This window comes from Sciurus vulgaris (genome assembly GCF_902686455.1).
Source record: "Sciurus vulgaris genome assembly, chromosome: 8".
NCBI classification, from domain to species: domain Eukaryota; kingdom Metazoa; phylum Chordata; class Mammalia; order Rodentia; family Sciuridae; genus Sciurus; species Sciurus vulgaris.
In genome coordinates, this window is record NC_136468.1 from 57,749,403 (window position 1) to 57,764,413 (window position 15,011).

The 15,011-nt window shown below is 34.1% G+C and overlaps 1 pseudogene across 1 annotated transcript; it reads right to left on the minus strand.

The window, feature by feature from the left end:
- Positions 1-344: 344 nt before the first annotated feature.
- LOC306667221 (zinc finger protein 639-like) lies at positions 345-1,099 on the minus strand (annotated as a pseudogene). Its single transcript has one exon. The product of its transcript is annotated as a zinc finger protein 639-like (transcript).
- Between the last annotated feature and the right edge of the window lie 13,912 nt (positions 1,100-15,011).

Below are 15,011 nucleotides of genomic sequence, written 5' to 3' on the forward strand. Positions count from 1 at the left end.
ACAACTTTGCTTTAGTAAGATGACATTTTATGTTAACTGTTATATAATCTATGGTGTTTTTATTAGCTTATAATTCTCTCAGTGTTGTTTCTAGTATTATACATAAACATACCACCAAAAAAGATTATAAGACATCTTATTAATAACTTTTTTAAAGATTAAAACTATATACTACCATGCAATTGAAAATACCACACTTAAGGTATAATTACATAATGGAAAATGGTACTTGTTAAAAGGCAAATCTCATAAGATGTGTTTAAAATCACCCATTTCAACATCTCAAAAAAAAGTTGAATTTATTATTTTACAAAAACATTATGTAATTCAAATTAAGAGAATAATCAAGTTGTTTCATGGACTGGAAGGTGATTTATTAATTCCCTTTCATTTTCAAACCTCATCAAGCACTACATTTATGAGGTAAGTAAGCTGAATGCTTAAAATCTAGATGAATTTTAAGATCTTCGATCTGTTCTGTTGAATATTCACAATATGGACATGAATAAATTCCTTTGGATAAATGTGAATTTAAATGTTTACAATATTCTAACATGCTTGAAAAGCCCTTCCCACAGTCATCAGAAACATGAGGAAATATTTTAGTATGTCCCATAGCAACATGCCTGTTAACATTTGTATGAAGTCTACTCCGGAAACCACATACTTGACATACAAAGAAGTTCTTACATTTGTCAAAGGTAATTTTGCTTAAGAGGCTGTATTGTCTTTGTTCTCCATTGTTATACTTATTGCTTAGTTCTGTTAATTTACATGCATGCTCATTTACCACATGGCTATGCAAGTCTTCTGGATCACTCGTTTCATGTTCACAGAAATGACACAAGTACTGTTCATCACAGCTATACTCCTGGAAATGTAAGTAGAGTTCACTGCTTGAAGAGAACTGCATGTCACACTGCTCACACCAATACAGATGATCACTAAAGTGGGTGTCTGCAATGTACTAGCTGAGGTTCTCAAAAATTACTGTCCTGTAATCACAGTATTTACGAATGTAGGGATCCTCTTCATATAGTTTGGCATGTTCAAACAGAAGCATGTTAGTAGAGAAGCTTTCCTTGCATACTTGGCACATATTAATTTTTTTTATCAATTATATGTTGAAATGATAATATTTTGGTTACATTGGGCTAAGTAAAATATGTTAATAGAACTAATTTTACCTTATTTTAGTTTTTGAAATGTGACCTCTAGTGAAGTTTAAATTACAAAAGGTCATTTACATTATATTTCTGTTGGGCATCATTATTACAGAGAATTAAACAGAATTGTTTTTAAGTAGAATTTGTTTTCTAAAACAGTTTTAGATCCCACACACATTCCTCAACCCCCAGGCATACACTCAATTACTCCTATTTTTAACATTTTGCAATAATATGGTTTGTTATAATGAATGAACACATACTGCCATTTACTGTCCATGTTATTTTTCCATATTTTTATTGGTTGCATGACAGTTGTACATAATAGTAAGATTTGTTGTTACATATTCATATATGCATACAATATAACAATGTAATTTGGCCAATATCATTCCCCAGTAAAAGTCCGACTTTTTTCAAATTTCCTTAGTTGCTACCTAATTTCATCTATTTCAGGATTCCATCCAGACTTTCCTAGGCTGCCACAATTTCAGATCTTCCTTGTTTTTGATGACTGCAGGAGTTAAATTGTGTCCCTAAAAAGATATTTCCATGTCCTAATCTCTGGAACCTGTGAATGTAACCTTACTTGGAAAAAGGTTCACTTAAATGTAATGAGTTGGGAGTCTTGAGATGAGATCATCTTGTTTTATATGGGTACACCCTAACTCCAATGACAAGTGTCCTTGTAAGAAATAAACAGGAGACATGCATAGAAGAGGCAGAAGCAATGTGGCAAAGTTAAAGATGGTAATGATGCAGACACAGTTCAGAAATTCTAACAGCTACCAAGCTGGAAACGACAAGGAGCAGAATCTCTTGGAACCTCTGGTAGGGGCACAGCCCTACCAATATATTGATTTCAGATGACTAGCCTCAATTAATGATAAAAGAATGAATTTTTGTTATTTTAAATCACTGTTTCTGGTAATTTGCTATAGTAGACAAGAAACTAAAACAAATCATTGACTATTTTGATAGTACTGTTCAGATATTTTTCCAAGTCTCCTGTTAGAATTTATCTGGTGATTTCCCGATGGTTTGGTAGGGCTATGACACATCCTTGGGAACAGGTCCACAGAGTCCCATTATTATATTGTTTTGAGTGTATGTGCTATTGACACAATCTGTTGCAACTGATCGCCTACATCAGGTGGTGCCTCTCCACTTTTCTCCCCCTTCTTTTCATATTTTACCTTTTGGAAGGGCTTTTAACAAATCAAATGAGACACAATAAGAGGGAGAGACAAAATAGCTAGAGAGCTGCTGAGAAAGAGGAGTTAATACTGAGTGGCTTCTAGTCAGTCAAAAAGAAAAACAAATTAATGATGACCACAGTGCCAAAATTATGGGGTCACATTTGAAAGTGGAGGAGAACTCTATTCCTCTGAAATACAAAATAAATAAAAGTCAGAAAGGAATAGAAAGGGAGAGACACTTTGAAAAGGTGATGCAAAGAAAGGTTAAAGACTTAGAGAAAAGGTCTTCTTCTCATAATGTAAATTCCAATTCAGTTCAACAAATATTTATTGAAAATTACTATCTACTTCACACTCAACTTGGACAAGAAGAATCTAAATTTAGCAAGATTTAATGTCTGTCTTAAAATTTTTAGTATTAGAATAAGAAAGATATCACATGAGTAAGATATAAAAATAAACATAACAATGTAAGGATATTTTTAAAAGGCTATACAAAAGTAGCATTCACATCCATCTGAAACTCAGGAAAGTTTCCAAGGATCAGAGGGTATTTGCGAGAAAAATTCCTAACCACAAAATTTGACATGGTAGCATGACCTAATAATAATTGTCAAAATAGCTCTCAATTCTGCAGGTTCTGAAATGTTATTTGTCATTGGCCCAGAGTTGATTGGACTTGGGGATAGAAGCCAAGCCAAGAAAAATCATAAAAATATAAACTATAATGAAAAGTATTAATTATACTGAGAACTAAATATGTCAGGAAAGCATTATATGGAAAAAGTAGGTGGAAAACCAAAGATTGTTTGGTAAGCCTTGAATGGAAGAATAGGGGATTAGTTATTTATGTGGGTTCCACATGTAAAGGCATTAACCTAGAAAACTCCAGTGCCATGGTCTTTAAGAAATAAAAAATAAAAGGAACTCCTACATCAAAGGGTCAAATAAAGTAAGATATGCTTATCACAGGATCTGGCACATAATAATCTCCCTGGAATTATTATTAATACTATGGCAATAATTACTTGTTTAGCTATCATTTTCTTTCCCACCATGGTTTTCTTCAAGATGGCAGCCATATAACACTCATCTGTGCTCTTCTTGTACTGGAACAAGTACTTATCACCAAGAAGAAACACAATAAAGAGCTTATTTCAGTTAATTAAAAAGGAATTAGTTGTGGCAGGAGCAAGAAATAGAATCAGTTTAGAAGCTTATAGAAGCACTATGCTTTAAACTAATTTGGTCCTTCAAAAATGAAGATAAAATACAAATATTTACCCATTAAAATTGTATTCTGTTAAAAATCCATTTTAATCTTCCTGAATATATACATTAGAAACTATATACATGCGAAAGCTATGATTTCCTTTGCAGCAGTGCTGTGTCCTGTTCTTAATTAAATGGAAAGAATTAAAGATAATCATATGGGAGAGGGGGTCAGGGTGTCTGTGGTTTGGATGCTTGGTAGGTATTTATAAGTAAAAAATGGAAAAGAAGGTGTCATAAACTTAAACTAGGGAGGTCCAATGCTAACTAAGTCACAAGACTGTCTCTATGGACTGAGTTAAGCCCCTTAACAACTTCTCTGTTTTATTCTCTCCATCTGTTTAACCAGACTATTGGGAGGATTATTTAGTTAATGTTGAAGACTATATTTATCAATTCCACCAAATGTCTGTTATTTAACGATGAGAGAACTCTAAACGATGCAGAGGGAGTATCATGGGGGTTAGCAACAGCATTATTGTCAGTTGAGTCCTTTAGAGACCCACAGGACAAAATATGATATGCAGTTTTCAGAGCATTTGGAATTGTGTTTCAATAATTATTTTTCTCTCTAACTCCCCCAATTCAATTGGGTTTTCTACTTTGTGGGCTTGACAAGCAATTTGTTTTTCATGATGGTGGAATTTTTGAGTGGTTTCAACATTATCTGCAAAATGATTCCTGTAAACAGAAATTACAGTGACACAATGTACTACAAAGTGATAACCTATCTCTCTACATATCTAAGTAAGTGAATTCTTCTCTGTAACTATTTATCTGAGATCTTTCTCTTTTCCTTTAGTGAAAAAAAAAAAAAAAAAACAGCGTAGTTTTTTAGTAACTTGATACTAAACCACATACTGGAAAACCCCCAGTATATTACATTTAAATACAGTTTTTTCTTCTGCAGAATACAGAACACAGAGAATTTGATATAACATGTTGAATACTTCAATGAGAAAATGATCTCCTTGTAAATCAGTTTTTATAAATAGTCTACATTTTAAAAATATCCATAATAGGTATCAAGCTGACTCAGCAAATATGAAAACAGTCCAATATGCTATAGCATACCTTTGATTTCTAAATCTACAATATTGTCAGCCCCTTGTAATATGAAACTAAATATGATGTTTCCTATTTCAAAAAAAGAACCACAGGGAAGAATAATATTTCAATATACTCATAATCAGCATATAATATCTCAATCTCATAATAAAGTCTGGTAAATAAAATCCTCTTCAAAATGAAACCTCTATATGAAGTAAATCAGTTCTTTCAGGTCAGTAGGGTATCATTTGGTAAATTACCTCTGCTCCCCTACCATGAGAGAATGATATTAGCTCACATATGTGGGCTAGTAATGCTATCCAAGCATCAAACTCTTCTGAATTGTTCCAAGGATCATGCCCATTTTGAATGAGGCTGAAAATATTATTAATGGGTAATTTAGACTTTAGGCCTGAGGCTAGGTTCATGCTGTTACCAGGTCAGGATATTGGCACTTTCCCTTCTCTAATTTATGTTTGCACAACACTGACATGAGCTAAGTTCAAACACCCTTCCAGAAATCTGGCCCCAGTCCTTCTTTGTGTGCCCTTCTTTGGTTTAATTTGTGCCCTTAGTACTTCTGTGTATTATAGTAGTTTTTATACCAGTTTTGAATGGAATTTCAGATCCAATAGAAAGGTGTTCTATTTTTATAATTCAAAATTAATAATGCTCCAGCAATGTGCATGTAATTTTCTGGGTGGTAATCCTGAAGTTAATGGTCTCACTTGAAAATGAAAACATTCATTTGTGATCTTTATTGAAGATTATCTGTCTACAGTGCACGTGTCTGGCATGACTTCAGAGTGAGATCCTAGTAACTTCTACTGTGCTGTATGTTAATGTAGGAATTCAGTTTCATGTCAGAATCATAGATGGAGTTGGAGTCTATGATATTTTCCAGTGTGGAGTGTATGGTTACTAAGGTGTCATCAAGAGCCAAAAGGAAACTTCACAGGAGGTAAAAATCAAAAGAGAGATTCCTTGACCTGGGCTGTGTACGAGTTCTTGCCTTTTCCCTTCTGGTAACAAAACAGCATATAGGAGTAAGTGCCTACTTGATTGAACCAATACTCCTGGCAAATTAGGAAGATTGGCCTATGTGCTCAAACATAAGTTTCATAATTCAGCACCCTCTGTTTCTGGTCACTATTTTTTTCAGTCAAATCAATTTCACTACTTACCTCCTGTTACTTTCAAAATGCAGATCCCGTCTTGCTTTTGCCCACCCAAAAAGCCTGTTATGAGTCTGAGCACGATTCTAGTATGGATCTTCCATCACACAGCATTGATTATTTGAACAGACTACAGAATTAGGTTGGCAAAAGTATTAGCAATGATTTCAATCAGTGTGCATATGTGCATGGCCAGTTTTCTAAGTAATATTTACATTTAAATTGTGTCCTTTAATAATTTAAATAAAGGCAGTGTTCGGTAATTTTTTATGTGCTAATGTTCAAAATCTATTACTTATGTATTATTTTAAAATTGACAATAAAATTATGTATTTATTTTATACAATTTGATATTTTGAAGTGTGTATACATTGTAGAGTGACCAAATCCAGTTGATTAATGTATGTGTCATGTCACATAGCTATTATTTTTGTAATGAGAACATTTTACATTTGCTCTCCAGACTTTTTTTATGAATACAATGTATTGTTAACTAGAGTTACCATATTTTACAATGGATTTCCTCCCATTTTACTGTAATTTTATATCACTGGAGCAAGAAGACATTAGCTTCTTCTCCCTGCTGCCCAGAGTCACCCCAGTCCTGGTAACCACATTCTATTATCTACTTCTGTGAAATCAACTTTTTAAGATTCCACTTGTAAATGAGATCATTCTGTATTTGTCTTTTGGTGCTTGGCTTATTTTACTTAGCATAATATCCTTAGGTCATTTTAAAAATGTCAGGATTTCCTTCTTTATTAAGGCAGAAATGTAGTTCTCTCTCTCTCTCTCTCTCTCTCTCTCTCTCTCTTCTCTCTCTCTCTCTCTCTCTCTCTCTCTCTCTCTGTGTGTGTGTGTGTGTGTGTGTGTGTGTGTGTGTGTGCACTAGTTACTTTTTTTTTCAATCTTTCATCCACTGACAGATACTTAGGTTGATTCCATATCTTGCCTCTTGTGACCAGCGCTGCATGAAACATGAGTGAAAAATACCTCTTTAACATACTGACTTCACTTTCTTTGGATATATACCCAGTAGTGGTATTACAGGATCATATGATATTTGTACTTTGGCATTTTGAGAAACATCCATACTATTTTCCATAATAGTTATGCTAATTTACATTCTCACCAACAGTGTGCAAGGGTTCCCTTTCCTTTGCATTCTCCCTATTACTTGTTATCTTTAGTCTTTTAATAACAGTCTTTCTTACTGGGATAAAGTGATATCTCACCATGGTTTTGATTTGCATTTCCCTGATGATTAGTGATATTGAGGGTTTTTTCATTTATCTATTGGTCATTTGTATGTGTTCTCTAAGAAATGTCTACTTAGGTCCATTGCCTATTATTTAAGTTATATCATTTGTAGAATTTTTTTTTTGGGGGGGGGAGTTGTTGTTGTTATGGAGTTGAGTTTCTCATGTATTTTCTGTATTAACCCCTTATCAGCAGTTTAATTTATAAACATTTATGTAGTTTTTTTTTCATGTGGATATGCATTTTTCTCAACATCATTCATTGGAGAGATTGTCCTTTGCCCAGTCAACAAAAATCAGTTAACTGTAAATGCATGCATATATTTGTGGGTTCTCTATTCTGTTCCATTGGTCTGTGTTTGTTTTTATTCCATTATTATGATATTTGGGTTATTATAACTTTGTTGGATATTTTGAAGTTAGTATAATGCCACCAGCTTTGTTCTTTTTCCTCAAGATTGTTTGGGATTTTTGGGGTCATTTGTGGTTCCATAAATTTTAAAATTTTTTTTATATTTTTGTGAAGAATGTCATTGGTACTTTGATGGGGATGTATTGAATCTGCAGATCGCTTTGGGTAATATGGACATTTAACAATACCAATTCTTTCAATTCATAAGGCTATCTTTTCACCTATTTGTGGGCTCTTCAAATTTAGTTATCAGTATTTTATAGTTTTCAAAGATCTTCCATCTCCTTGACTAAATTTATTCCTAAGTATTTGATTTTACTGTAGACATTATAAATAGTGTTGCTTTTTAATTTTTCAGAAAGTTCACTGTTAGTGTATAGAAATTGTATGTTGACTTTATATCTTGGACTTTTACTGAATATTTTTCCTAGTTCTCACAGTTTGAGTGAAGTCTAACACGCGGTCCACTTTTACTTTTGCTCATTTCTGTGGTAATCTCTCTCTCCCTCTCCATACATCTTTAACTTGAATTTCTTCAGATTTATTTTCCTTGAAGTTAAATAATACAGTGCAGTTTTTAAGGACCTTGGTAGGATCAGTGGGAAATTAAAGTTTATTTATAAATGAATGTGTTGGATTTTGAGGGGCTGGGGTTCTTCAGTGCCCCTCCGTTACACCTTTATCTAAGTGTAAGAAGAAGCAGCATTGGTGGTAAAGCCTTTTAAATAATGTTACTAAAGTCTCTGCTGGTCTATTTCAAAAAATAGGGTGAACTGTTAGCAAAGGTATGACGTATTTTCAGATGTGAGAATAGAAATTGTGAATTCTGAGAAGGCTGGTGTTGTAAGTGCTAAATCATTTGTATACTGTTAAATGATATACTGATGGGGGTACCAGTTTCTTGAACAGTATTCCCTTGATATTTCCAACTCCTCAAACTTTTTACAACTGCTTCTTCTGTAATCATTGAGTAGAAGAGAGGTAAAAATGTATATGTGAAATCAGATCTTTCTTTTGGGAAATCAGTGAACAGAAAGGATTGTAGGCTCCTCCAGTGACTTTAAGGTCTGAGAACAATATAGAACACATGAAATCTCACCTTCTGTGTGGAGCTGGAGCTTCACAGTGGTCATTATAATGAGACTCAACTATCGACTATCTAAAAAAAGAAATTGGCTTAAATACCCTAAGGTTATTACCCTATCTTTACCTACATTAAGTACTCTCTTGGATTGTTTCTCTCCCATTATACATTAGTTTTAAAGCATGAATTAATTTCAGAGAGTTTATAATGTGACATGTACAAGATAAGCTGTAAAAAGAAAACTAACTTCAAAAATAATTCTGTATCCCTGGCATACATTTTACCTTTCCAGTTAATTTTCTTCTTTTGATTTTCCTCCACACCCTATATTTTCCTGCCCAAGATGACAGCACACAGCACAGGGAAATAAAAGAGAGAAGTCATCTTGCCTTGTTATCATTTTACTGTTTTGTTTTATTCCATTACATATAATTTTAACTCTCCTGTTTTTCTTTGATGTCCGTTAAAATACTGAGAAAATCTCTAATGTTCCCAGTTTATTGAAAGTTTTCTTCACCAATGAAACAATTTGTCATATATATCATTAAATGTTATATGCTGTTTTCATATGTATAACAACTATATAATTTTATTTTGCATCAAAATGGACTATAAATTCTAATTCTTGTGAGAGAGAACTGATTGGTCTAGTGTCAAGTGTGAACTTGGGTCCAGCCTATTATAAAGCAGAGTAGGCTACAGGTCCACATAGGTCAATTTTACTATTGAAAATGCTGTAAGAGTCTTCTTGAACCTGGGCATGGTGGCACACGCCTATAATCCTAGTGACCTGGAAGATTGAGGTAGGAGGATCTCAAGTTCAAGGCTAGCCTCAGCAACTTGGCAAGCATTTCAGCAACCTAGTTAGACCCTGTCTATAAATAAATAAATAAATAAATAAATAAATAAATAAATAATGACTGGGGATGGAGTTCAGTGGTAAAGCAGTCCTGGATTCAATCATAAGTTCCCTCCCTAATCCCCCCAAAATGCCAAGTGTTATACTAATTTATATTTAATTTAATATACTAACCATACCTGGGAGATTATCATAAACTGGCAAAATCTTATTTCTTATTATATCTTGGCACAATGCCAAGTCTGACATTAATTGACAGTTTTCTGGCTCAAATAAATCAACATTTTAGAAAAGGTTCTCAGTGACAATATAATAAGCCTTAATGTACAAGGATAATGAATATATAATCAATGTAGAATACAAAAAAATGAGAGGGCATTATGCAGGTTTTGGCAAGATAGATCAAGGAATAAAGAAAAGAAGCATGACACAATTTGAAAGTCAATGATTTGACCTCCCATGCAGGCATGAATGGTGAGGGAGATTTTCTATCAATCCAACATTTACAAAATAAAACCAAATATTATTAATCGATTAATGCCACAACTTACTAGGAAGTTTGCTTCAACTATAAGTAACATCTGAATTGTTATTAGCCTTATTTTAATTTAGAAGGAAATTTTCTAAAAAAGACTGAAAATGCAGGGAGTGGCACTCACTACACTTTGCAATGCTTTACATACACAATTCATCTACTTGGTAGGACAAGGTGTGAAGGAAAGTAATATTTTGGCTACATGCTTCTGAAAAAGTTTCTATTTCTATATTAAGAAACTGAACATACAAATGGACAATGGCCAAACCATACATGACAATAAAACTCTATCCTATAATCTGAGCAACCAGCAGGAAAGCTAAACTGCAACCTCTGCAGCAATCAGCCTAGAAAATATAGTATTTGTCAATGACTGACAGCTGCCCCAATTTTTGCTCGTTTCCAACTCAGGATCAGCTAGTGAAAGTCAAATGAACTCCACAAATTAGTAACATAGCCTATCCCCTTTTGGTTAACCTGCCTTCGGATTTATTTACTGTGCCAACAAACTCCAATGAGAGCATACTGAAGCCTTCATTTTTATTTATTTTCTTCTTCACTGTAAAGTTTCCCACTGTGGTGACTGCCTTTGAGTCTTCTGCCAAACTCAAGTGATGGTTGCTGATTCCCTTGTGATAGCAAGTTCCGAATAAATAGCCCCTGATTGTTTTTATTGGCTGGTCTTTATTTCCCCAATATAGTTTTCAGTGTCAAGGTATATTAAGTATTCACTTTAAAACTTTACCAGTAACAGCAATTTCTTCTATTTTTAAAGTAATATAAATTGCAAAATGTATATGTAAAAATGAATCCCACTATGATGTATAATTATAATTCAACAATAAAAATACAGAAAAAAATAGTTATTTTTATTTAAGTTATTTCATGATTTCACTGAGGATATATCTGAGTATGGTGATAGTCTGATTATGTGTATTATCTACCTTCAAAGACACTCATTGAAACATACCTCCAACAATGAAAAGAATGGTAGCTGAGTATCAGTGTATAAAATATTTAATGTACAACTAAAGACAAGGCCAGTTACCATATGGATAATGTGAAGGAGATTAGTCTTGAATACAGCTGGGAAGGACCACATCTATTCTGTGGAATCATGAAGAGGTTTAACAAATGGACTATAGAAAATAAATCAATTTTGTTAAGAGGAATAAAGGATCTAGGGTCACCAAATAAAGAGCCCTTGATTCTGGATTTGAAGGTTCCATCAACTCTACTAAACTCTAAACATCACTGATTGTGGAACTCTAATTAAATATATAGAGTTCCCAACTGGCATAGCCAAGATGCAATAAGGGAGGCAAGACTGAAATTTCCACTATAACCATCAGAAAAAGCTGGTTATATAATAAAGTTCACATTTCTTTAAGGCATCAGAAGGATGTGAAGAGAAAGAAATCTTGGCAAGATAAAATTCCAGAGATGGGCCTATGCGAAATCAGCGAAAGAGAGGAATCCTGCTTCTTTGGTGGTATTTGATGGTTATGAGAATGCTGTAGGGTACAAGTTTGAACGAAGGAAAGGGACTCCACATGGGAAAAGAGAAACCAGCAAAGCTTTCAACAGGCACACAGAGAAACAATGTTTGTGTCAATAGAAGGATGAATTTATGAAGAATTTGTTGACGTCTAAGGCAGCAGGGAAACTAAAAAGCATAGTGTGAAAGGAAGGATATCATCTGCAGTGTTTAAAGAAGGAAAGGCCCTCCTGGGGAGGTCTGCAAATAATTGAAGCAAGAGATAAAAACCTCAGAGGGAATGGCAAATTTACACTGGGGGTCTACCGACACTTTTCATTTTGAGGCACTTCCTGATTCTGGACTGTGACTAGCAGTCAAGGAATCTTAAGAATTGAAGCTTGGTGTAAGACAGAAAGCTGCTTCTCAGGTCAGTGCTGTGGACACAAATTATTGACAAAATAGCCGGTGTGAAATGAACAGGTTTCTTTTTAAGAAACTTGCAAACAAAGAATGTAAGTTGATCAGAAAGCTGAAGCTTAAGATGAAAATATTGAAGGACAGAACTGAATTTCCTATAGTCTTTCAAAGCTCAGTTAATAAACCCTTACCTGGATCTCAACTGAAATCAAGGAGGATCAAGCCTAGCATCAGGAATAAATTAAATATAGAACAAATCTTATAAAAAATTATCCAACTCTTACCTAGTTCAATTTCAGATTGTATTATAGTGAGCAGTATCATACACTCAGCAAAACAGAAAACAGAGTACCCTCCCTGTGGAAGACGTCTGCAGTGTCTAAAAGTCCTTTTACATGAGGTCCAGCATTTGAATAAAAAGCTCTATGAAAAGGCATGACCACAAACTCAAGATCAAGGAAAAGAAAAAACAATAACAACAGCAAAAAATAAATCTAAATAATAACTCCACATTCATAGAATTGTCCTAAAGGCAGACATTTTAAAACAACCACAATTCCTATAGTCAAGATAAAAACAGATTGAAAAAAAATAGAAAGAGAATAGAGTTTCACCAGAGTATTGAAATGTTTTTAAAAATCAAATGATCATTGTAGAATTGAAAAATACCATAAATACCATATTTGAAATTAACAACTTAGTGAATTAGTATGTAATTAGTTAAGACTTACTATAAACTATAGTACTTAAGATAGAGTAGTATTGGGGCTGGAGGTGTAGTTCAGTGGTAGGGTGCTTGCCTACAAGGCACAATCTGAATCCACAAGGTTCCTTTCCCAGCACTGCAAAATAAATAAATAAATAAAAATACAGTATGGTATTGATTCAATGATAAGTAAACCAACACATACAATAATAGAAGAAAGAAGAGGTTGACAAACTATAGCCAATAGATATAACTGGATTTGATATTTTTTGGTGTGGCCCATGAACTAAGAATGACTTCATACTTTTAAATAGATGGAAAATTTTTTTTGTAAGTAAGAAGTAATAATTTTGAAATGTGTTATCTCCAAACAAGGAACAAAGTATTGGGAAGAGGGGGAGAAAAATAATTTCCAATATACATTGTTTTGTTACTCTTAAATTTTGAGTCATGTAAATACATTATTTACAAGAGTTGAACATTATGATGTGAAGTAGAGCTGCAAAGATAAAAAAATGATGACTAAAAGTATAATCATACCTTGCATTTGTTGGGCACACACATGTGCCAGGCATTTTGTCCATTACCTCATTTAATCCTTACAAGAATTCTAGTTATCAGATATGGGGAAACTGAAGTTTGGTGGAATTGTCTTTTTAAGTTTTATACCAGGTCAGTCCCTTTATGAAAGACTGCTAGAATGCAAAACATTTGCCTTCAATTAGTCAAATAATTAGTTAAATATCCAGGTAAGCACTGCTATAGCAGTTAGCATTACAATCTCTTCAGGTATTTCTTTTTCAGGTATTTCAACTATTGCAGATGAGCAGATATGTCTAAAATTTGAAACTGACTTTAAAATAGAAATATTGTACAGTATGTAAAGCATCAGAAAGGCTAAGTGGTGTATCTGGAAACTTGTCCACAATTGCAGAGTAGGAATAACTCTCTTCCCCAGCAATCACTCCCTCAGCTCCAGCTTTCTTATATACCCACTAGCAGAAGTGGAGCTATAATCATGCAGCCTTCAGTGTCCTCCTTCTCTGCCATTGTGAATGATCTTCAAAGAGGAGGATTGTATTGTGGTATACTGAAATCCATGTGTCAAACATTTTCTTGACTGACTGTGGAGGTGAAACGTGATCTTAAGTTAACTTTTAGAAACTCCTTGTATTATATAGTAAGTTGTCTAACATCATCATCTTTTCAACAAAGAGGTGACCTTAGAAATTCTGAATGTAATTCTCACACAGTTTGAAGAAGACCAACAAACTGCACAAAACTGAACACTAATATTTTGGGAATCCTGCTGTATAAATTTTGTGAAAAATCTAAAAGAAGAGCAATGAAAACTGTTCCTCAAAGTTTTTAAATCTTAAAATACCAAAAATATGTAATAACCTTCATGCTTATGAATCTCTGAGAGCTTCATACCTTTAAGCTGGATATTAGTTGATTATCCTAATTATGCCACACAGATTTAAAATGAAACAACCTCATACAAATAAATATTACAGTTACCATTTTAATTTCTGGGTCCTATAATTTCAGGAAGGATCCTGTGATGGTAAATCTTTGTTGTCAACTTGATGGGATTTAAAGACTCACCTCAGAAAATTGGTAAGGCACAGTTCTGGGTGTGTCAGTGAGGGTTCTCGAAACGATTGGCATGTGTTCAGCAAACTGAGGCGCAAAACCCGCCCCAAATGTGGGCGGGACTGTAGATAGGCTAGGGGCTCAGATGGAATAGAAGCTGGAAGAAAGTGAAACCTACCGTAGTGCGCAAGGTCATTTCTTGAGAGGAAACAGTTTTTGCGTCTGACATCGCCATGGACCTTGAACTCCAGAGTTTGGAAGTTGAACTCAAACCAGTTGACTCTCCAGAGACCTTCCAGACTCCTTGACAGGGGCTGCACCATTGATCCCCCCTCTTCTGAGGCTTTCAGATTCTTCCACTGAGCATCTACTGCTTCTCTGGTTCCCTGCCTGCTGAAACCATTGTGGGACCATCTGGCCTCTGATCATGTAAGCAAATCCTCTTTTATAGGTACGAGTTATTGGATCTGTTCCTCTGGAGAACACTGACCAATACAGAGCCCTTTACTCTAGGCTAATTAGTAATTATTTTTGTAAAACAGGTTTTCTTGTGTGTTCAGACGTTTGCCTCAACAATAGCTATCTAATTTAAGAGATTTCTAGTCCTAGGCTTTCTACATAGTGGCTATATTCTAATATGAAGGCCTGTCTTTTTAGTAGAAACTTTTAAAATTGCTTTCTACTAATTATTTAGTGACATAACCAATCCAAATTCAAAATTACATGAATTTCACGTCAATAATGTTAGTGCAATTTCTATAATATTCTAATATTGGCTTTCATCTTCTGCAAGTGATTTTA